This window comes from Narcine bancroftii, chromosome 11 (genome assembly GCF_036971445.1).
Source record: "Narcine bancroftii isolate sNarBan1 chromosome 11, sNarBan1.hap1, whole genome shotgun sequence".
Classification (NCBI taxonomy): Eukaryota; Metazoa; Chordata; class Chondrichthyes; order Torpediniformes; family Narcinidae; genus Narcine; species Narcine bancroftii.
The window spans coordinates 38001080-38026653 of NC_091479.1; the positions used below are offsets into that span (position 1 = coordinate 38001080).

Sequence of the window (25574 nt, forward strand, 5' to 3'; positions counted from 1 at the left end):
AACTCTGGTCTCCATCTTCAAGATGTGACCCTGGATGAATCGGGTGAAAAGTTGGCCTGTGATTTTTTTTCCCCCAACAGGAAGGACTCTGCCGTTTGTGTGGCAGGTATGAGGCAGGAGATTTTCTCTTCACAATCTATCTCTTCCTGGTCGAAGAGCATCAATCAAACTGGTTAAGGAAGATTTTATCTGGTTTCATGTTGAACAGAATGTTGGATTATGGGCAAGGACTCGCTTGCTGGTTCAACGCCCTAAAGTCTCCAGGCACATGAAATTCAAGCTGGGGGATTTTGTTGTTTTGGATTCCCATTTCCAGCACGTGCACCTTGTGCTTGGAAGGTCCACTTCCGCCATCTCGACAATGTACTTATCTGCTCACGGGTTAGGACTGGACGACCAGGTGGAAGGATGAAATTCCTAACATCGGCATCTCTGCAGAGACAATTGCTTGGGCTTTTGTGGATCATTGGATTCCATCTTTAGATGTTCTGGGCACTATTACAACAGATCAAAGGTTTCAGTTCGAGTCAGCATTGGTCCGAACTCTCATTGATCCTCTGGGCACGACCTGAATTATTGCTAAGCATTTCAGGGCCAACAGCTTCTTTGAGCATTTTCATTGACAATTGAAAGCAGTTGCCGATGCATCTACATGAAGCAAACATTTGGCCATGGTTCTCCTTCGACTGCCTACTGCTGTTAAGGCAGATCATGGATGTTTAGTGGTAGAGCTTGTCAATGGCTGTATGCTGACCTTGCCAGGTGAGTTTGTGAATCTGTGTCCAGGCATAGTGCTCCATGAACAGGTTAGTTATCTTGATTGTCTTCAAGAAAATGATTTGGCAGAGAATGATTCCAACTGAAACGGTATCTTCTTATGAACCAAAGTAGCAACACCTCGAGCTTTCGAATTAAATGGAGATGAAAAACATGTCCGACCCAATCTCTTTTCAATTTCATATGTTCTTTCTCAGACAAATGAGTTTCTTGCAAAAAAGCAAGATCAACCGTCATTTTCTTTATATATGCCAATATTCACTTTCTTTCAATCGGATTATTGTCCTTTAACATTAAAGATCACAAAATTGAAATGAGCCAAAACTTAATTTCCTCCTGAGATTGACACTTAACACAGCAATTACAATTATCTATCTATAAAAAAACCCAAACCCTTCTTTTCAAAGAAGAAAATCCTGTAAAAAAACCTACGAGTATAAGAGTCGGATCCCCCTCTGTGGACCAGGTGCAGCTAATACCACAAGTGGCAGATGACTTTAGAAGTAGTCGAGTCAACCACCACCCCCCCACCGAACATTAAAACCCATCAGTCATCCCAGTGATAACACCCACATTCAGCTTGAGCTTCATCTTCAACATCACTCACCAATTCTGATTCCAACTTCTTTTCCCCATACCCATCCCAATCTTATCCTCGGACATTTTCCCCATTGATTCCTTCAAATCTGGGAAGGAATTCACAAAAGTTAATGCACCATAAGGACTCTCAAAACATTGAGACAGATCTGGCCCATAAAGTAAAGTAAACTTATACCCTTTCTTCCACAGAACTGCTTTGGCCAGATTAATCTCTTTCCGTCACTTAATAATCTCCTGACTTAAATCAGCATAAAATATAACCATTTTGCCTTGAACCATCATAGGGCTTTGATCAAGGCGAGCTTTCTGAACCGCAAGCCGCAAAATCATTTCTCTATCCTGATATTGCAAACATCTTAAAAGAACCGCTCTTGGCATTTGACCCGGAAAAGATTTTCTCCTTAATGCCCTCTAAGCCCGATCTAAAAAAACTCAACTCCCAACATCTCTGGAATCCATTTCCAAAAATAATTTTACAGGATCTGAATCTTCAATATCTTCCAGCAGACCAACTATCTTAATATTATTATGACAACTTTGATTTTCCAACAAATCAATGTTTTGTAACAAATCTCTCTTCTGGACATCCCAGCCTGTAAATAAATCCTCAATATGATCCATTCTCTCTGCATAATGGTCCACACGGTCCTTACAGTCATTAAAAACTTCTTCTATCCTCTTAAATTGATCTTGTCCAGTGTCCACTGCTGTTAAACTCTTATTAATATCAACTTCAATAGATGTAATTTCTTCACACATACCAGCCATTTTTTTCCTTCATACCAGCAAATTGATCATTAAAAGTTTCAAAACCTTAGTTCACAGAAGACATCATATTTTCATTTTGATGGATCAGTTCTGTAGAGGGGCCTTGAAGTCTGGGGAAGGTATCTGGTGAAACAACAGCTTTCATTGGAGAAGGAGATGTTCTTCAAGCCTTAGGCCTCCCTTCATTGAGTCCAACTGCAGCAAGTAGTAATTCTTGCTCTTCTTCTTCTTGAACCTCTAAGTTGTCCTCCTCCACCTCTTCTCTTCCACATCATACCTGGCAGCCGGACTGTAGATCGGATCCAGAATTTCCTGCAAGTGAGAACATCTCCAGATGCTCCGCTGCAAACAGGCAGTCCCCTTCCCGGTATCTAGAGCTCGCATTCGGGCATTCACCCCCCACTCTCCTTAGTCAAGCCCGGCTCATGTCGAATTCCTTACTTGCGCTCCTCCTGGCCTGGCCAAAAGTCTTGGCACCATCTTTCATCTCCGGATGGCAGAGGTTGCAGACATTTCTTCCAGCTGCTCCCGACTTGCATGTTGAGGATTCAGATCCATGTCTAACTTGTCCTGAGGTTCCTTCTGGAAGGTTGTCCTTGCTTCTTCTGCACTTTTCACAGGTTGACAACCTAGGTTTTTTCGAAGTTACTTGTAATGAAATGGTATTATATGTACTGACCAGTACAGGCACGGGCTGGCACCACCCCCCCCCCCCCCCCCCCACCGATTACAAGCTCTCCTGGATCCTCCCTGGACTCCTCCCCTGTGATCCAGGCCTTCACTTCCCTCACTTGGACGCGGGCCTGCAGTCTTGTGTGTAATAAAGCCTATCGTTCCCCTCAGTCTTTGTCTCTGTGATAATTGGGGCAACTGATCGTGCCCAACACTGTTTTTTTTCTTTCTTCATTTCCAGAATTCTACAGTAGAAAATTATTGTTCAAAACATTGATAAAGTCAAACAAGACATAACAGTTCGAGTATTGAACAGTTCAGTCAGGGAGAGGTGTCTTCGAACTTCTTTTTCCTACGCCATCTTGCCACGAGACCCCCGCCCCCCCCACCTCAGCTGACTCCTTGAACACCATCCAATCCATGGACTCTAGGCAGACCTACAGCTGTCTTCCCTCCCGTGACCACCTTCTGGTTGTCCTGCTCTCGTAAGGGTTGTGAGCAATTTTAGGCCCCATTTCTAAGAGAGGATGTGATGGTCCAGAGGTGGTTTACAAGAATGACCCTGGGGATGAGAGAAATAATGTTTGAGGAGCATTTGAAGGCTCTGGGCCCGTACTCGCCCGAGTTTATAAGGATGAGGCAGGACCTCATTGAAATCTGATGAATAGTGAAAGGGCTGGATAGAGAGGATTTTGCCAGTAGTGGGAGAGTTTAGGATCAGTGGGCACAACCTCAGAATAAAAGGATGTCTGCTTAAAACGGAGATGGAGAAATCTTTTCATCTAGAGCAGTGATTTTCAAACTCCTCCTCCACACCCCCACCCCCCTGGATCATATTCCACTTAATCCCTTTGCCAGAAGTGCTCTGTTAGTAAGGAATTACTTAATGAGCTATGTGATTGGGAAAAAAAGTTTGAAAACCACTGTTTTAATCGTATGACATTGACTTGTTCTGTGCGTGGTTTCATAACTCGAGAGGAAATGGGCCAATGACAATTTATCTCAAGCAAAATCTTTCCTTCACAATTGGCTCCACTGCAGTCTTTCTCAGCCTTTTTTCCCCATTCATATAACACTTTAAGCAATCTCTTACTCATTTTTCGACACTCCAAGGAATAAAGCCCCAACCTGTTCAACCTTTCCCTGCAGCTCAACTCCTGAAGACCTGGCAGCGTCCAAGTAAATCTTCTCTGCACTCTATCAATCTTACTAAAACCCTTCCTGTAGCTAGGTGACCAGAACTGCACACAATACTCCAAATTTGGCCTCACCAACATCTTATACAACCTCACCATAAGTTCCCAACTCCTATTTTTAACATTTTAATTAATGAAGGCCAAGATGACAAAAGCTGTCTTTAGAACCCTGTCTTCCTGTGACACCACTTTCATGGAATTATGTAACTGTGTTTTATCTCTTGCTACCAATTTCTATAACTTCGCTGTTCAATTTCATATCGTTGGCTTTTGGATTATTTTATTGTGTCCCTTGATCTAGAGAGTTCTGGCAGAGCAAAGGAATTTTGTTTTCTTTTGTCAGGTCAAATTTTGTCACATTGATCCAAAAACAAGTATTTTCTCCATTCCTTCATTTCAGATTCTCTTCAGCTGTCGTATTGAACCTCACAGTGACGGCATCATGTTTGTCTTGTTTATCCTTTATCCCTCCATCCAGACAGATGTGTTGATCAACGAGTCGACTTCACTCATCCAGCAGCCAATTCTGCTGCTTGGGCTTTTCATCCCACTTATTCAGTTTGTTATCTCTCCTCTTCTTTTTCTCAAAAAGAGAATCAGGTTTGTTTGATCATCTTCTTGAATCCCAGTGAAAGGTTATCAACCTGAAGGTTTTAAAGCCGATTATTTTTCCAGTAGATGGCTTGCCGAGTATTTCCAGCATTGAATTTTTATTTTACTGCCTTGGTGTATTACTGAGTGCTTTAAATAGTAGAAGAAATGTGGGTTGGGTTAAGTGGAGATGATTATGGAGTGGATTTAGAAAAATAGACATAAAAGGGAAGGGAGCATGGAAATAGTTAATTCATCTTTTCAAATTGTTTTTTGAGCTATGATTGTTTTCTGATGTACGCGCAGTGTTCAGAATTAAAAATTTATTGTGATGAACATGTCACAAAATTTGTCATTTTGTTGCAACAATATAGGTGCAAATATTGCTATAAATTACATTTTTAAAAAAGAAATCTATTTGTGCAAAATGAAGAGTAAGTGAGGGAGTGACTGTGGTTCCTTGTCCATTCAGAAATCTGATGGAAGAGGGGGAGAAGCTGTGTTTGTACCATTGGGTGTTCGTCTTCAGGCTCCTGGACCTGTTTCCCTGGTGATAGCAGGGTGAAGAAAGCCTGGCCTGGGTGGTGAGGGTCCTTGAGGATAGAGGTTGTTTTCTTCAGACTCCGCCTCTTGGAAAAGTCCTTAATACGTGGGCCAAGGATGAAAGAGGAAAAGTTTAGTTGAAACATGAGGGGGAACTTCTCCACACAAGGTGGTGGGAGAATGGAACAAGCTGCCAGCTGCATGAGGAAATATGAGCTCAATGTTAGCATTGAAGAATTTGGACAAGTTCAGGGATACGAGGGGAATGGAGGTCTCTGGACTGGATTCTCGTCACTGAGACAAGGCAGAATAAGAGTTGTTCAGTGGGCGCACGAAAACATAAGACAGACAGCTGTGTTCTCAACCATTTAATGGACTGCACTTGGTGCAGTGTGCCAAGGAATGGCACGTCGATCTGTGGAGACTCCTGCCGGAGAGTGTGGGATGCTCACGGGGCTTAATTTAAACCTGCCGGTAGCAAACACTTCATTATGTCCCACCTTGTCTCGTGGAGCCCGGCACATATAACCATATGACAATTTACAGCACGGAAACAGCTCATATCAGCCTTTCGAGTCCATGCCATTTCACATGAACCACTCCACTCCCTAACCATTCCCCAGCCCCATCCCACACTCTGCCCATATCCTCCAACCCCCTCATATCCATGTACACATCCAACAATCTCTTCAATGACAGAAAGGACCCTGCCACAACTATCTCTTCTGGAAGATCATTCCATTCTGCCACCACTCTCTGAGTGAAGAAACATCCTCTAACATTTCTCCTGAAGTTTTACCCCCTTACCCTTAAGTCATGCCCTCTTGTTCCAGCCTCCCCTGCCCTCAGTGGCAAGAGTCTACTCATGTCTTGCCTATCTATTCCCTTCATAATTTTAAATACCTCTATCATAACCCCCTTCAATTGTCCACATTCCAATGAATAAAGTCGCTGTCTCCTTCATCTTCCTCTGTACCCTAGGCAACATTTTTGTAAATCTTCTCTGCACATGGCTTCACCAATGCCTTAAACAGCTATACTCTAGTCTATGCTATGATTTATGAAGGCCAGCATGTCACATGCCTTCTTAACTACCGTGTCTACATGGGAAACCACCTTCAAGGAAATCTGTACCATAACTCAGGATCCCTCTGTTCCTCTGCCTTCCTCGATGCCCATCCCTGAACTGCATATGTCATATTAAGATTATTTTTTCTGGAATGCAGCACCTCATACTTGTCAACATTAAATTCCATCTGCCATCTTTCAGTCCACTTTTCCAAACAAACCAAATCCTGTAATCCAAGAAAACCTTCCTCACATTCCACCAGTCCCCCTATTTTTGTATCGTCTGCCTATTTGATTACCCAGTTAACCACCCCCTCAATCAAATCATGAAAATAAATGATAAACATCAGGGGACCCAGCACCAATCCCTGAGTCACACCGCTCGTCACAGGCTTCTATCCTCACAGACAGTTGTCCACCATGACTCTCTGCTGTCTGTTTTACAGCCACCTCTGAACCATCTCACTATCTATTAATCCCTAGTCACTGAACCTTCCTAACTAACTTTACATGCGGAACCTTATCAAAAGCCTTACTAAAATTCAAATAGATATCGTCAGCCGCCCTACCTTCAGCCACTTGCCTTGTCACCTCTTCAAAACATTCAACAAGATTCATTAAAATGATTTTCTCTTCATAAACCCATGCTGGGTGCCCCTGATCATTCCCTGCCTATCCAGATATTTGTACATACTATCTCTGAGAATACCCTCCATAACTTTTACCACCACCAAAGTAAAACTTACTGGCCGATAATTATTTGGCCTGCACCTTCTGCTTTTTTTAAATAGTGGAACAACATTTACAACCCTCCAATCCCGCGACACCACACCCTTCTCCAGTGATGTTTGAAACATCACTGTCAGAGCCCCGGCTATTTGCTCCCTGACCTCCCTTAATGTCCTGGGGAAAATCCCATCAGGACCAGGAGACATCCAACGCTATTGACCCGAGAAGCTCCAAATTCCTCTCTTTACTAATCCCTATCCTTTCCATAACTAAGCCATTCACCTCATTTATCTCACATAGTCCAGTGTCCCTTTTGCTCGTGAATACAGAAAAGAAAAAAAATTGTTCAATATCTCCCCCATCTCATACAGCTTCTCACTTACACATAGTCCACCGTTCCCATTTTCCAGTGGACGTACTCTATCCTTAACCCTCTTTGTACTGTTCTCGTATCTGTAAAAACCCGAAGGACTCACTTTCACCTTATTAGCTATGGATACTTCATACCTTCTTTTTCCCTTTCTAATTTCCCTCTTGAGGTTCTTTCTTCAATATAAGTAAGGATCATAAATCTCATCAATCTTTTGTTTCTTATATTGAGCATGGGACTCCCTCTTATCCCGAATCATTCATAATTTTTCTAGAAATCCACAGCTCCCTTGAACTTCTTACATTTCAGCCGATATGGAACAAAATGATCCTGTACTCTCAAAATCTCACCTTTAAATACCCTCCAATTTTCCTCTTCATCATTTCCGGCTAAAAGATCAGCCCACACAACTCTGCAAATCTCTTCTCATTTCTTCAAATCTGGCCTTCCCCCACTCGAAGACCTTCGACTTCAGACATGACCTATCCCTTTCCATAATTAAGCTAAATCTAATTAACCCATGATCACTGGATCTGAAGTTCTTCCCAATGCTCACCTCCGCCACCTGCCCCATTTCATTCCCTAACCACAGATCAAACACTGCCCCCCATCTCGTGGGCATCTCCACATACTGCTGCAAAAAGCAGTCCTGAACACGTTGTCTAAACTCTAAGCCATGCTGACCTCTCACTGACTGTGTTTCCCAATCGATGTTAGGACTTCACTTGCCTCCTTTCCAGACCAATCAACCAAGGATGAAACTTAGTTTTGTCTTGTGTCATAATGGCAGAGGACATGAAATTCTGGTACATAGTAGGTGCATTGGATGCTGCTAAAGCATGTCGTAGAAGAGAATTTGTTGCTAATCCCCTGGCAGAAAACCAGTACACGAGGCGTCGCGCAATTTGTCTGCACATGTACCTCATGCCAGACTGCCAAAATTCAACGGCACACTAAGGCACTTCTTCAACCTTTCCCGGTGGTACACACGCGGTTGGAACATGTGCATGTGGATCTGCTCGGACCATTGCCAAAATCTCAAAATATGAGATACATTCTAACAGTCGTAGAACGTTTCACACGCTGGCCAGAGGCCATCTCGTTTCCATCTAGTGACACTGAGACAAGGGCCATAGCATTCATCATTAATTGGATGGCTAGATTTGGTTTCCCGACCCACATTGCATCAGACCACGCACCACAATTCACCCACAGTCCAACGGCCTTGTGGAACGTTTCCATTGGCAACTGAAGGCCCTACTCACCGGACACAATATAATCGATGAATTGCCATGGGTTCTATTGGGAGTGTGCACGGCTCCAAAGGAAGATGTCTGCATTGTCCGCAGAGATGGTTTATGGTACGGTCCTTACAGTTTCATGGGACATTCATTTCACACCAACTCTGACCTGAACGTCCTTCAGCAGCTTCGACATGGTGTTGTGATCAGCAAATCTTTTCCTACCCACTGGCATGGTTCCCCTAAACAGAATGTGCCCCCAAAACTCCTGGACACTGATTATATTTTTGTGCACAGACAGGTCCCAGGAGCGCCATTACAATGACCGTATGAGAGCCCTTTCCGCGTGATGAAGAAGGATGGGGTTGTGTATACTTTGGACATTGGGGGGCATTCACAGCTGTTTAGTGTGGACAGATGCAAGCCTGCCCATGTGGATCCCACTTCACCCTTTCAGTTCCCCCAGCACAGATGATGAGGGGGTCCACCTAAGGTCGATGCAGCTGGGGCTTTAGTTTCTGGTGACAGTTCTGGTGGGGGGGGGGTCGGGTAGCAGCTGTGTAGCGGGCTGAGTGGGGATGGTTCTTTGGTGGGCGCGTGAAAGCATAAGACAGACAGCTGTCTATTTAATGGACCACACGCACGTGGTGCTGCGTGTCAAGGAACGACACGTTGATCTGTGGATTCTCCTGACAGAAGGTGCGAGACACTCACAGGGCTTAATTTAAACCTGTGGTTCCGTGGATCAGTAGCAAACTCATAATGATGTCCCATCTTCTCCCATGGAGCCCGGGACACACGGTAAATAAAAGAAGCCTGCAAAGACTGAATAAAGCAGTCTTGTGTTGACTACATATATAAATATTTAGGGTAACTATCCCATTTACAGGATACTTTTCATCCATCTCACAGCCTGTGGGAAGAAGCTATTCCCCAGCCTGGCAGTCCTGATTTTGATGATGGATGTGGTGAAAGATGCTGTGCACTGGATGGAAATGGTCTTTTTACAATTCCTTGAGCCCTATTTGAACAACACTCCCAGTAAATGTCATCTGCAGAAGAAAGTGAGACCCCAGTGATCCTCACAATTCTGCATCATTCCTGTCTGATGCTTTACAGCTACTGGAGCGTCCAATGACTTAGCCAGACAGGAGACTCAACTGCGCTCCTGTAAAATCTCAGGAAGCATAAATCCAAATGAGTAAATCCATATTTTTTTAACTTTTCTGGTGTTTAATACAACTGAAGTAGAAAATTATAGTTCACCAAATGTAGTCACACTATCTTCACACATAGTAGTCCATTCTTCTTGGGATAATTCTAAGGATAAATCTTTCTCCCATTTAATATTTTATTTATCTAAATCCAGTTTGCCCATTTTCTCTTGCAACAAAGAATACATTTCTGAAATAAATCCCTTTTTTCCCCATTTACAATTACTTTTTTAAATTTAGTTAACTTAGGTATCTTCAATTCCCACCCAAAATACTTCAGTACTGGAGCACGTACTTGAAAATATGCAAGCAAAGAATTTAACAGTACCACAATTTTTTTCCCCAAGCCTATCAAAAGAAAGAGTTGTCCCATTTCAAAACAATCTGCTAACACTTGAATACCTTTCATTTGGCAAATCTTTAAATACTAAAATTATTCATCGAGAAGAATATGAACTTGACATGGAATTTGAAATGAAACCTTATCTCCAGTTTCTGTTGCCAGATTTCTTTTATACCAAACATCACATAAATGTCATAATAGTGGGAAATTATAATAATGCAAAAGATGAGGAGTCCATCTAAATATACATTGATGTATAGTAGAATGAGAAATCTGTGCTAATTTCACTTTATCCAGGCGAGGAGGTTGATTAATTTTGAACATCATATTCATAAATTTTAACTGATAATTAATTAATAATTTAACAAATAATTCTGAAAATGAGGCCATTGTAGTCCCTAATGCATATTTCCATGTCAATTTTTGCAATAATACTCTAGCCAAAGTACCTTTCTATAAAAATATTCTGATGGCTGCATAACTCTTTAAAAAATATCTTTGGAAGCGAACATGGAATTGATTGAAAAAGATATTGAATACAAGGAAAAATGTTCACTTCAACACAATTCACACGTGCCATTCATGTCAAAGGAAGATTTTTCCATTTAATTAAATCAGCTTTAATTTTATCAATAGAGAAACATAGTTCAGCTTACACAAATGTTGATAATCCGCATCAACCATTACCTCTAAATATTAAATTTTCTTCGTCCATCTAAGCTGTGTAATCTGTTTACAAGCAGGATAATCTTCCTCTGTAATTGGTAATATGTTCCTCTTATCCCGATTAACCTGATTACCAGACATTTCTCCATATTGAACCAAACAGGTTTGCAGATGTCATAACAATTACTGAGGATTTGTTAAATATATTACTACGTCATCTGCAAACAAATGAATCTTATATTCTCTTCATTTATTTTAATCCCAATAATTTTATCATTTTGCCTTTTTGCTTGGGCTAGCAGTTCTATCACCAATGGTGACAAAGGACCACCTTGCTTAGTCATTGATTGATTCAAACAATATCTTTATCCATTAATCAAAGTCACAGTTGAACAATATTTTCAGAAGAAAATCTATTCTTAATAAAACCTGCTGGATCAACATGTATTAAACGTGATAAATACTTTGCAAGTCTATTAGCTACTATCTTATAATCTACATTTAATAAAGATATTGTTCGATATGAGGCAACTTTCAATGGGGCTCTTCCTTTTTTGCAATAACTAATTCTAGCTCTAGAAAAGAATTCTGGAAATGCTTTTGCTCTTCTGTAGATTGTTTAAGAACATCCATCAAAACAGGAGACAAGACTTCATAAAATTCTTTATAAAACCCTCCTGTAAACCCATCTTCTCCAGGTGATATTCAATATCGCTTCTTCAATTTCAAAATCATTGAAAAGAACTTCCAATTCTGTCCTATCTTTATCGTCCAAAACCGATAACTCCAAACTACCTAAAAAAGACTCAACACGTTCCTCATCCTGACTTACATCAAAAGAATATAAATTCTGGGAAAATGAGTGAAATTCATCATTCATTTCCTGAGGTTTATTATCTCATCGCATTTATTGTCCTTGATGCCTGTTCAGTCTTTAATTGCCGAGCGAAAACCTTATGCGCTCTTTCTCCTTACTCATAGTAACGCTATTTGGATCATTGTATTAATTTTTCATATTTATATGTTTGCATTATATTATAACAGTTTGAACTGAATCAAAAAACTATTTTTATCCACAGTCAAATTTCATTGGAATTGCTTTTCCAACATTGTTATATCCTTCTCCAAATGTTGGCTCTCCGCCAAATACTGTGTCTTAATTCTTGCAGTATAATTGATTATCACACCTCTTCAATAAGCGTTTGAAGCATCCCACAAAACAAATTTACTTTGGACTGAATATGTATTAATTGGCAAATAAGTCTGAATATGGTCTTTGATATAACTTACAAACTTTGGTTGCTTCAATAACATCCCATTAAACCTTCACCGATAAGGGTCTCTACATTATGCAAACCAGAACATGTGCAGGTGCACAATCCTTTATCCACAACCCTTTGTGGGGGGGGTGGGTCACTGTGTTCTGTATTTCAGATTTTTCTGGATTTTGGAAAGCCAGATTTAAGCCCACCCAAATTATGCTGCTGTATCCACCCCCACTCCCTTTCAGTCACACTGCCATTTTCCCCCCACCCCTCGCCCGCCTGACTCGCGCTCCCATCTCTCTCCCCACTTGCTCATGTTTGGTAAAAGGATTGTGTACTTCTACTTAACAATGAGGAATGATCAGACAATTCCTACTCTTATACTCTGCATGTATAAATCTACCCTGTAATTGTGCTGACATTAAGCAAAAGTCGATTCTCAAAAAAGGATCATGTCTAGGTGAATAAAAATAAAAGACTTTTTCTGTCAGAATTAACTCCCTCCACATTTCCACCAAATTCAAATCTTTCATTGAGTCTTACATCCATTTAGCTATTTTGGTTCTTTGTACAGTTTTTGGAAATGTATCCAACACACAATTAAAATCCCCACCAACCAAAATATTTTCATTAGCTTGACCCAGATTCCAAAAAGTTTCAGAAATCGCGTCTTCATTATTTTCATTGGGTGGATAAACATTCATCAAAGTCCATGCTTCAGCAAAAATTTTACAATTCACCAACAGCTCTCTACCCAATGTGGCAGAGAATGATTCCAACTGAAACGGTATCTTCTTCTGAACCAAAGTTGCAACTCACCTCTAGCTTTCGAATTAAATGAAGATGCAAAAACATGTCCTACCCAATCTCTCATCAATTTCATATGTTCTTTCTCAGACAAACGAGTTTCTTGCAAAAAGGCAACATCAACCGTCATTTTCTTTATATATGCCAATATTCACTTCCTTTTCATCTGATTATTAAGTCCTTTAACATTGAAGGTCACAAAATTTAAGTGAGCCATAACTTAATTTCCTCTTGAGATTGGCACTTCACAGAGCAATTACATATTTTAAAAATCCTAACCCACCCCCCCTTTCAAACAATAAGAAACCCCTGTAAACAATGTAAAAATCTACAAGTACAAAAGTCGGACCCCCCTCTGTGGTCCAGCTGCAGTTAATGCCACAAGTGGCAGTTGGCTTTAGAAGTAGCAGAGTCAATCACCACCCCCCAACCGAACATTAAAACATCCCAATGGTAACACCCACATTGAGCTTGAGCTTCATCTTCAATATCACTCACCAATTCTGATTCCAACTTCTTTTTCCCGTTCCCTTCCCAATCTCATCCTCGGACATTTTCTCCATCAATTCCTTCAAATCTGGGAAGGAATTTGCAAAAGATAATGCACCATAAGGACTCTCAAAACATTGAGACTGATCTGGCCCATAATTCACCTTAAATATCGTCGGACACCGAAAAGTAAACTTATACCCTTTCTTCCACAGCCCTGCTTGGACCAGATTAAACTCTTTCTGTCACTTAATAATCTCCTGACTTAAATCAGCATAAAATAAAACCCTATTGCCTTGAACCATCGTAGGGCTTTGATCAAGGTGAGCTTTCTGAACTGCAAGCCGCAATATAATTTCTCTATCCTGATATCACAAACATCTTAAAAGAACTGCTCTTGACATTTGACCCAGAAAAGGTTTTCTCCTTCACACCCTATGAGCCCTATCTAAAAAGACTCGACTCCCAACATCTCTGGAATCCATTTACAGAAAAAATTTTACAGGATCTGAACCATCAATATCTTCCGGCAGACCAACTATCTTAATATTATTACGACAACTTTGATTTTCTAACGAATCAATGTTTTTTAACAAATCTCTCTTCTGGACATCCAAGCCTGTAAACAAATCCTCAATATGATCCATTCTCTCTGCATAATGGCCCACACGGTCCTTACAGTCAATAAAAATGTCTTCTATCTTCTTAAATTGATCTTGTCCAGTGTCCACTGCTGTTAAACTCTTATTAATATCAACTTGAATAAATGTAATTTCTTCACACATACCAGCCATTATTTCCTTTATAGCAGCAAATTGATCATTTAAAGTTTCAAAATTTAAGGTCATAGAAGACATAATCTTTTCATTTGGTTGGATCAGTTCTATAGACATGAAGTTGACTTCCATCCCTGTTGCAGGGGCCTTGAAGACTGGGGAAGGTGTCTGTGGTTAAACAACAGCTTTCATTGGAGAAGGAGATGTTCTTAAAGCTTAAGGCCTTCCTTCAGTGAGTCCAACTGCAGCAAATAGTCATTCTTGCTCTTCTTCTTCTCGAATTTCTGAGTTGTCCTCCTCCACCTCATACCTGGCAGCCCTACTGCAGATTTCCTGCATGTGAGAACATCCATCCATGCTGAGAAGCTCAGTAGCACCAGAGGAGCATCTTCAGATGGGCCGCTGCATACAGTCAGTCGCCTTCCCGCGAACTCGTGCTCACATTCGAGCACCCACCCCCCTGCTCTCCTTAGTCAAGCCAGGCTTGGGTTGGATTCCACGCTCACTCTCCTGGCCCACCCCCAGGCCAAAGATCTTGGTGATATCTTGCGTCTCTGGAGGCGCAGAGGATGCAGACATTTCTTCCAGCTTCTCTTGGGTTCCACGTTGAGGATTTGGATCTATCTCTAACTGCTCCTGAGGTTCCTTCTGGAAGGTCGGCCTTGCTTCTTCTGCACTTTTCACAGGTTGAAAACCTAGGTTTTTTTCTAAGTTGCTGGTAATGAAATGGTATTGTATGAACTGACCAGTATAGGCATGGGCTGGCCCACCCTCCTGATGACATCCTCTCCGAGACTCCTCCCTGGACTCCTCCCCTGTGACCCAGGCCATAAAGGTCGAGCCACCTCTTCCATCCCTTCACTTACCTAGCTTGCACGCGGGCCTGCAGTCTTGTATGTAATAAAGCCTATCGCTCCCCTTAGTCTTTGTCTTTTTGATTTTTAGGGCAACTGTCAGTGCCCAACACTGCTGTTTTCCTTTCTTCATTTCCAGAATCCTACAGTAGTAAATTAATGTTCAAAACATTGATAAAGTCAAAAAATTCACTACAGTTCGAGTATTGAATAGTTCAGTCAGGGAGAGGTGTCTTCTCACGTCATTTTCTGATGCCATCTTTCCACGACCCCCCACCCCACCTCCCCTCAGCTGACTCCTTGAACACCATCCAATCCACAAACTCTAGGCAGGCCTGCAGCTGTATTCCCTCACGTGACCACCTTCTGGTTGTCCTGATCTCGTAAGTGTTGTGAGCAATTTTAGGCCCCATTTCTAATAGAGGATGTGATGGGCCAGAGGTGGTTTACAAGAATGATCCTGGGGATGAGCGGAATAATGTTTGCGGAGCATTTGATGGTTCTGGGCCTATACTCGCCTGAGTTTAGAATAATGAGGCAGGACCTCATTGAAATCTGATGAATAGTGAAAGAGCTGGATAGAGAGGATTTGGCCAGTAGTGGGAGAGTTTAGGACCAGTGGGCACAACCTTAGAATAAAAGGATGTCTGCTTAAAACTGAAATGGAGAAACATTTTCATCTCGAGCAGTGATTTTCAAACTCCTCCTCCACACCCCCACCCCCCGGATCATATTCCACTTAATCCCTGTGCCAGAAGTGCTCTGTTAGTAAGGGATTACTTAAGGTGGAATGTAATTGGAAAGAAAAAGTTTGAAAACCACTCTTTTAATTGTACGTCATTGACTTGTTCTGTGCGCGGTTTCATATCTCCAGAGGAAATGGGCCAATGACAATTTTTCTCAGGCAAAATATTTCCTTCACAATTGGGTCCACTGCAGTCTTTCTCAGCCTTTTTTCTCATTCATATTCCACTTTAAGCAATCTCTTACACATTTTTCGACACTCCAAGGAATAAAGTCCCAACCTGTTCAACCTTTCCCTGTAGCTCAACTCCTGAAGATCTGGCAGCTTCTTAGTAAATCTTCTCTGCACTCTTTCAATCTAACTAATACCCTTCCTGTAGCTAGGAATTATTTTTTTTATATAAAGAAAAATCCGATTATTTTTCCAGTAGATGACCCGCTGAGTATTTCCAGCATTGAGTTTTTATTTTACCTCCTTGGTGTATTACTGAGTGATTTGAATGGGAGAAGAAATGTGGGTTGGGTTAAGTAAAGATGTCTAGATTATGGAATGGATTTAGAAAAATAGACGTAAAAGTGGAGGGTTCATGGAAATAGTTAATTCATCTTTTCGAATTTTGGAGTCTCCTGCCGAAAAGCATGGGATAATCGCGGGGCTTAATTCAAACCTGCCGGCAGCAAATTCTTAATGATGTCCCACCTTGTCCCGTGGAGCCCAGCACATATAACCATAGAACAGTTTACAGCACGGAAACAGGCCACGTCGGCCCTTCGAGTCTGTGCCAGTTCACATGAACAACTCCACTATTTTTCCCCTCAACACTCTGGCCATATCCCTCCAACCCCCTCATATCCATGTACACATCCAACCTTCACTTAAATGACAGAAAGGACCCTGCCGCAATGATCCCTTCTGGAAGATCATTCCATTCTGCCACCACTCTCTGAGTGAAGAAACATCCTCTAACATTCCTCCTAAAGTTTTGCACCCTTACCTTGAACTCATGCCCTCTTGTTCCAACCTCCCCTGCCCTCAGGGGAAAGAGTCTACTCTCGTCTAGTCTATCTATTCCTTTCATAATTTTGACTACCTCTATCATAACTTCCTTCATCCATCTACGTTCCAATGAATAAAGTCACTGTCTCCTTAATCTTTATCTGTACTCGAGATGTTGTAAGCCACGTAACATTTTTATAAATCCTTTCTGCACCCTCTCCACCTTATCTATTTCATTCCTATATTTGGAGACCGGAACTGAAAACAATTCTCTAAACCTGGCCTCACCAATGCCTTAAACAGTTGCAGCATCACTTTCCAGCTATACTCTAGTCTATGCTATGATTTATGAAGCCCAGCGGACCATATCTCTGGTTAAGACCCACTGTCTTAACGTCCCTCATATGCAAGATTTTGCCTCCCATCTTCACAATTTCTGTGCTTTCTCCAAGGTTGATCTTGTCATGAGATACCATCAGATCCCATCCACAAGGAAGACATTCCTAAAACGGTGATTATTACCCCTTCTGGTCTTTTTGAATGTCTTAGGATGCCACTTGAGTTGAAGAATGGTGTTCAAACCTGCCAGCGGGTTATAGACAGTTTGGGCAGAGATTTAGAGTTCCCTACGATCTACTTGGATAACATCTGGTAAAAACAATGGCATCACGAATATGCTGTCCAGACCGACTATATATCATATTCAGGGTGACATTGATATTTCTGAATTAGCCAGTGTCCAGGCAATGGACCCCGATGTTCAGGCATACAGTACGGCCATTACTAACCTGGACATACAGCAGAGGGCAGCACAACTGGGTGTCCAACCTTACGTTGTGACATGTCTTTGGGCTACATTAGACCAATGTTTCCTGCATCTTGGAGGAAACACCTTATTGACCAGATACACAGCTTATCTCATCCATCCATCAGAACATCTGTCAAGCTCATGTCAAATAAATATGTATAGCATGGACTGAGAAAATGCGTTGTGCAATGGGTTTGCACATGTACCTCCTGCCAGACTGCCAAAATTCAGTGCCACACTAAGGCACCTCTTCAACATTTCCCGACGGAATGCAGACAGTTGGAACACGTGCATGTAGACCTGCTTGGACCATTGCCAGAATCTGAAAACATGAGATACATTCTAACAGTTGTAGAACATTTCACGTGCTGGCCAGAGGCCGTCCCGTTGCCATCCAGTGACACTGAGACAAGGGCCAGAGCATTCATCGTCAACTGGATGGCTAGATTTGGTTTTCCCACATTAATTCCGTCCGCGGAAAACAATTCACCCACGTTCCCACTGGCAACTGAAGTCCACTTTTAAGGCCTGACTCACTGGTCCCAATTAGGTTGATGAGTTGCCATGCGTTCTTTTGGAGTGCACACAGCTCAAAAGTAAGATATGTCTGTGTTGTCCGCAGAGATGGTTTATGGTCTGGTCCTAACAGTTTCATGGGACATTCATTTCACAACCAACTCTGATCTGAATATCCTTCGGCAGCTTCGACATGGTATCACGATCAGCAAAGCTTTTCCTACCCACTGGCTTTGATCCCCTTAACAGAATGTGCCCCACAACTCCTGGACGCTGATTTTGTTTTTGTGCACAGACAGTACACAGGAGTGTTGTTACAACGACCGTATGAGAGCCTTTTCTGCGTGGTGAAGAAGGATGGATTTGAGTATACTTTTGACATTGGGGGACATTCGCAGCTGTTTAGTTTGGACAGACATAAGCCTGCCCATGTGGAATCCGCTTCACCCATTCAGTGCCCCCATCCCAAAAGATGAGGGTGTCCACCTAAGTTGCATGCAGCTGGTGTTTTTCTTTCTGGCGACGGTTCTGGGGGTGTAGCAGCTGTGAAGCGGGCCGACTGGGCAAGGTTCTTTGGTGGGCACATGAAATCATAAGGCAGACAGCTGGGTACTCATCCATTTAATTGACCGCATGCACGTGGTGCTGTGTGCCGAGGAACGGCACGTTGATCTGTGATTTCCCCTGCTGGAAGGTGCGGGACACTCAAAGGGCTTACTTTAAACCTGTGGTCCCGTGGATCTGCAGCTAACTCATAATGATGTCCCATCTTGACCCATAGAGCCCGGGACATGCTGTAAATAGAAGAAGCCTGTAAAGACTGAATAAAGCAGTCTTGTGTTGACTAACCTGGTATGTGTGTGTGTGTGTGTGTGTGTGTGTGTGTGTGTGTGTGTGTGTGTGTGTGTGTGTGTGTGTGTGTGTGTGTGTGTGTGTGTGTGTGTGTTGCTTTTCATAGCTCTATCGAAGTAGCCGCTACATATATTAATATTTGGGAGGATTATCACACTTACAGGATACTTTTCATCCATCTAACAGCCTGTGGGAAGAAGCTATTCCCCAGCCTGTAAGACCTCTTTTTGATGATGTACGTGGTTAAAGATGCTGTTCACTAGATCAAAATGGTCTTTGCACTATTCCTTGAGCGCAATTTGAACAACACTCCCAGTAAATGTCATCTACAGAAAAAGGGAGAGCCCAGTGATCCTCACAACTCTGCATCATTCCTGTCTGATGCTTAACAGCAACTAGATCATCCAATGGTGCAACCAGACAGGAGACTCAACTGCGCTCCTGTAAAATCTCAGGATGAGAGCCGTTGGCCTTGACCTCCTCAGCCTCCTTGGGAAGTGTAGGCACTTCATGACCAATGAGGAGGTGTGATTGTTTTGTGTATTAATACGTGTGCTGTATGGATGGGAATTTTATGTGATTGTATTGTCTATTCTTGCTCTTTAACAATCTTTAGTGGATAGAAGTAGTCATTGTACTTTAGGATGTACAATCATGTACAGATTGTCCTTAAATAGCCATTTGGCCCAGATGTCTATTCAGTCCAAGAATACTTTCGATCACAGGCAGATTTTGAACAATAACACCATTCATTCTAAAACAAACATTGGTTTTAATTTTCTTTAAACAGAAAAACAAACAGGATCAAACTTTAACTTATCACTATTAATTTAACAGCCTTCCATTACCGCCTTCTAATTTTAAGTGCAGGTGTATTTAATGTGCATAAAGTTCTTTGACACAACTCCAAGTTCACCGGCATCTATCAATTCTTATACTGTGCACAGAATTCAACATTTATGAATTTTCACCAAGCTCTGGTGCTAAGAAGTAAATGTATACCCTCCAGGAAGGTTTTTGTTGGTTTCAGAGAGGGATTTCATGCACATTGGACACACATAAAGTGATTCCCTCTGATCAGCCACTTTGGTGTCTTGCCAAAGAAACTTGACCCATCAGGGTTTTCCAAATGATAACCTCTTCTGCAGGTCACAATTGATTTCCTTTTGTTTCCCTTATTTCAGGTGAAACATCATTTCTAGCCAGCCATTTCCTCTTGTATGGACAACAAAGTTTTTCAACCGGCTGAACTGAGAACTCACAACCAGTCTTCAAAACAAGATGCCAGCTTGCCATCTCTCTCTCTCTCTCTCTCTCTCTCTCTCTCTCTCTCTCTCTTTTTTAGAAAAAGCCTATTTGGTCTCTCCTCTCTGCTTGCAAAACCACATGACCTTCTTAGAACAGCAAACTGGAACCAGCCAGATACTGCACCAGACCCAAATTACTGAGTCCATTCATCTGTTGCTTTAAAAACAATAATCTATTTACACCTGCTTTTGAAATTCTTTAGCAAAACAGCCTCCTTGTTTTATCTTTGCAAAGGCTATCGGCGCCTGAATGACTCACTCTCAGCAAAGCTCTTGCGTTTTAAATAAGATCTGTTTTGTGAAGTGTATGTGTTTGTTTGTGACCTAAACGACTCCTCCAATCCATCTCTTTCAAAAACATCTCTATATACAATGTAAAATATATAATCTGTCACAGGACAGAAGCAGCAGAAGAGCTGTGATAAAATCAATGGTGTCCTTGCAAAAAAAAAAGTGGGAAGAGGTATAATCCAGTTGGCTCTGGTGAGTGTAGTTTGTAATAGTTTGAAACTTGAACCTCTCTCTCTATTTCAGGAGACAATTTACTGTCATGTAATTAAAAAGTGTCATATCACACAAAATTGCTTTTTTCCTGCTGTCAGACAGACAGACTCACGTCTGGCAGAAATTGACTGAAATGCCTCTTACGGTCAGAGAAAGACTGAGTGCTACCCACCACCCCCACCACCCCAAACCCTGGGCCAAGTCACTGAGGGTCTGTGGATTGTCTTTCAATGCTCACAGACCAATCCAAGTCATTGGCAATGTGAGCTCCAGTTTTGAACATCTGACATAATTAGGAACCATTTAGCACTCACTCGTATCCCAGGTCTGATACCTGACACCCTTTTAGCCAGTTTTGACCCAGTCTCTAGCAATCTACAGCCTGTTGTGAGTTCCTTGACTGCTTTGTCCAGAAGCCCGCAGCCTGCGTGGGTTCCTCTCCTCAAGTCACCAACAGCCTGCCACCTATGTGGGTCCTTCAGCTGCAAAACCCCTCACTGGTCTGCTTCCTTGGACACTGACCCGTGGATTGAATCCTCTGCTTCTGAGATGTTGGTGGGGTGTGGTCTTTATGTTTTCTGGTGCTCTGCATTAGTCGTCCGCTTCCCCAGAGTTCACGGTGGTGAGGAAATCTAACAAATCTAAATTTAAAAAATGTAACTAAGAGGAGAATCTCACATGTCTAGAGGGATGGAAAGGGAATTATTACAAATTGAAGCCTGATATTTGAATATTCAGGTGCCAAATTTGCAAAAGCATATTTCTCAAGCTATATGTAATTTTTTCCAAAGGAATACAAGTTTGAATTTTTGCATGTCATCTTGCCATCCCTAAAAAAATATATATATCTGATTTCCAAGTAAGTGCAATACATGTCCTCATCACTGCTAATGTTAATTTAACAAATTTCCATTGATATATTAATAGATTTAATTTGGGCCTTGTTCCTTCAATATTTTGTAATAAAGATAAGGTCAGATTCTGCTGGAAAACATCTCCTGTAACTTGTTCCAAAAAATTTGTAATTCTCCCCAAAAAGATCTCACATTAGGACAAAGCTAAGTTGAATGCAAGAAAGTTGCGACATCTTCACCACACCTAAAACATTGATCTGATAATTCTGATTTTATTCTAATCAATTTCATTGGTGTAAGAAGTCACTGTAGAAGAAAAACTAGTTGTGAATTCCTTCCTCACTGCTGCAGTGTGGAACTCTGGTCAATAGTTCCAGACTGCTGAGTTGAAGTGAATTAATACAACTCCCCTGGATCATGTGATCTCTTTTGCCAAATCAGCTTCCTGAGGAGCTTTTCAAATCCAACAGCCTGAGTCACCTGACTCCAGGTGCAGCTTTCAGATAAAATCCTTGCTGACATCTGCTACATGACTGATGTAAAAACAATTATACTGAATTAATTTATGGATCTCCCCATATTTGCCAATCAATTAAATTATTCAGATCCATTTCCCACCTTTGTCTCAACTTATGAACTCCTCATTTAAAAGTTCCTACTTGTAATAAAGAGGATATCATCAAATAATTTATTTTTAACAATTCCTCTTATAAGGAATTTCTATTTCAGTACAACATGGTTGGTCCTAACTTATCCTTCAAATATGCTCTTAGTTGGAAAGAGCAAAAAAGATTGTGATGAGTTATACGATATTTATTTCTCAGTTGCTCAAATGACATTAATTGTCCCCTTTCATAACAATCTTCAACATTTATAATCCCCTTACGAAACCCGCTATCCAGAAATTGATGATCCTTTAAAAAAGATATGAGGATTTTGAATCAAAGCCATTCTGGGTGATGTACATCCACTTACACCAATTTCATCATTTATTTTATTCCATATATTAATCAAATGTTTCAACAATTGTGTATCTTTATCACCAACCATTAATTTCGATTCCCACTTGTATATAAATTCTTCTGCTTTTCCCTCTCCTATTTTATTTGATTCTATTTTAACCCTTTCAAAAAAAGAAGCAAGAAATCTCATTTGAGCTGCTCCATAACAATTTTTAAAATGAATAAGCTGCAGTCCTCTCAATGCAGAATTTGCATTGGGTTACTTGTAACATGGGATTCAATTGGAAATGGGTTCACGTGACATAAACCCACAATGCAGAATGCTTTCTAAGAAGGGAATACAAGAGGAGGGTTGTCTAGGTCTCCAGCAGGATATAGATCACAAGATATAGGAGCAGAAGTAGGCCCGTCGAGTCTGTTCCACCATTCTTCCACTCACCCCCACTCCCCAGCTTTCTCCCCATAACCCTTGATTCCTTGACTAATCAAATACCTGTCAATCTCTGCCTTAAATACACCCAATGATCTCACATGGGTTTCACGACCACTGACAAAATCAATTTTTCCACATTTGTTTTAAATTGACACCCTTTTATCCTGAAATTATGCTCTCCTGTCCTAGAATCCCCTACCATGGGAAACATCTTTGCCATATGTAATCTGCCCAAGCCTTCCAGCATTTGAAATGCCTCTGAGGACCCTCTTATCCTTCTGTACTCCAACTAGTACAGTCGAAGAGTCGACAATTGTTCCTCATATACTCACCCTTTCATTCCTGATATCATTCCAGTAAATCATCTCTGACCTTCTCCAACTCCAGCACATCTTTTCTCAAACACGGTACCCAAAACTCTAATTCTGATTGAATGGAAAGCGAATTCTCCAACGACACAAACACAACAGTTAAATGATATTATGTCTTGTTAATATTTACAAAAATTATAGAAGAGTCAATTAATAACTTTCAACAGATGCTGGGACCCATTTATGGACCATTGTCATAACCTAAAGCATTAGGGTTGTTCTGAAGCTTGGTGCTGTGTTACGAGTCCAGAGGATCCCAAAACCCAGCAGCAATAGATATTCACCAAGACAAATGGTGACTTAAACAAAAGCTGATTTTAATTATCTTTCAAGATGAAAATGGAATAACACTTTAACTTATCACTATTTTATTACTTTAACTGACTTTACCCAACTTTCCCCCCATCTAATTCTAAGTGCACGTGTGTGTAAGTTCAGAAAAGTTCTTTGGTTCACAGTCCAATCTCACTTCTCATTAATCCAAGTTCACTGGTTGCAGGCCATTCTTCTACTGTGCACAGAATTTATCAAATATAATGTTCACAGGTTTGGTGCTCGAAAGGTAAATAATTACTGTTCAGGAAGGTTCTTGTTGGTTTTCAGAGAGAGGTGTGTTGTTCAGGGAAGTATTAGGGTGTTTGTGACTCAACGTATCAGCATCTGAAGTCTGTTATCTCTTCGGAAAAGCTCTGATCGCTTTAGCGTGGAGCAGAGCTGAACCAGGACTTTGCAGGTATTTAAGGGAGTGTGTGGGCAGGGTTTGTTCTGGACCAACAATCTCACCAAATGACTCTGCTTGAAATCAAGATTCAAATCATTTTGAGGAATACAACAGGAATTGTTCAACAAGAGCCTGGTGTTCCCTGAGGAGTTTTCTTTCAATAGTGGAAATGATTTATTTAAAAACCCCATTAATCTTCCTGATGCAGATCTTTGTATTTAACTTTCAGGTTGCTATCTGTTGTTAACTTGGAGGCCTTTAATCAGGTGACTGGGTGGAATCTTTGCTTTAACCAAGCAGTTCGCTTGCAATTTTCCAGCTGTAGGATGCAGTGCAGTTGCTTGCAAGTTTAGCAAGTGGGATTATGATGTGAAACAGCAAATCACAGCGTCATTTTTGTGTTTGAAAATGCCAATGTGAAAATTTTAACTTTGGTCTCCTTGGTTTGCTTAAGTTAACAGAGGAGACGTTGGGTCAAGCTGAGAAGACAGAGGTTGGATGCCCATTTGGAGAATCAACTGGGGAAAGAAGAAAGCACAAAACGAGGGTCTGAAAAAATAATGAAGCAGACTGAAGTGCTGTTGAACCAAACCCAGGTAAAGAATTTAATTTTGTACAGCATACTTAAGAGACCAAATGATTTGGGTTTTTAATCATGGGTCCTCTACCGGCACCACCTACGGCTCCTAGAACGCTTCCACCAGCGTTGTCTCCGCTCCATCCTCAACATCCATTGGAGCGCTTACATCCCTAATGTCGAAGTACTCGAGATGGCAGAGGTCGACAGCATCGAGTCCATGCTGCTGAAGATCCAGCTGCGCTGGATGGGTCACGTCTCCAGAATGGAGGACCATCGCCTTCCCAAGATCGTGTTATATGGCGAGCTCTCCACTGGCCACCGTGACAGAGGTGCACCAAAGAAAAGGTACAAGGACTGCCTAAAGAAATCTCTTGGTGACTGCCACATTGACCACCGCCAGTGGGCTGATAACGCCTCAAACCGTGCATCTTGGCGCCTCACAGTTTGGCGGGCAGCAACCTCCTTTGAAGAAGACCGCAGAGCCCACCTCACTGACAAAAGGCAAAGGAGGAAAAACCCAACACCCAACCCCAACCAACCAATTTTCCCTTGCAACCGCTGCAATCGTGTCTGCCTGTCCCGCATCGGACTTGTCAGCCACAAACGAGCCTGCAGCTGACGTGGACTTTTTACCCCCTCCATAAATCTTCGTCCGCGAAGCCAAGCCAAAGAAGAAGAAATGAACAAAATCTGATTAGAATAGAAGTTTATGGAATGTTTGGAAGTTGCCACAAAAAAATGGAGATATAAATTAAATGTTGTAATTAAAATAAATGAACAATACAATGAGCCTGGTGTCTCAGTATCTGCCTCCCTTGACTGAACATCACCGTTAAACCTTCTCCCCAATATGAACCTGATGTCAAAGTATCTGACACAGTTAATCGTACATCAATATTAAACCTTCGCACGAATTTGAATCCTGTCTCAAAGTTTCTGCCTCAGTCTATCGTACA

At 41.6% G+C, this 25574-nt stretch overlaps 1 long non-coding RNA gene across 1 annotated transcript in view; it reads left to right on the forward strand.

Annotated features, from left to right (window-relative positions):
• LOC138745262 (uncharacterized) overlaps positions 1–25574 on the forward strand; it is a 43438-nt gene that overhangs the window by 11472 nt on the left and 6392 nt on the right. The window contains exon 2 of the long non-coding RNA XR_011346112.1: positions 24493–24634. This is a non-coding gene — a long non-coding RNA (uncharacterized lncRNA). The remainder of the gene's footprint in view (positions 1–24492; positions 24635–25574) is intronic.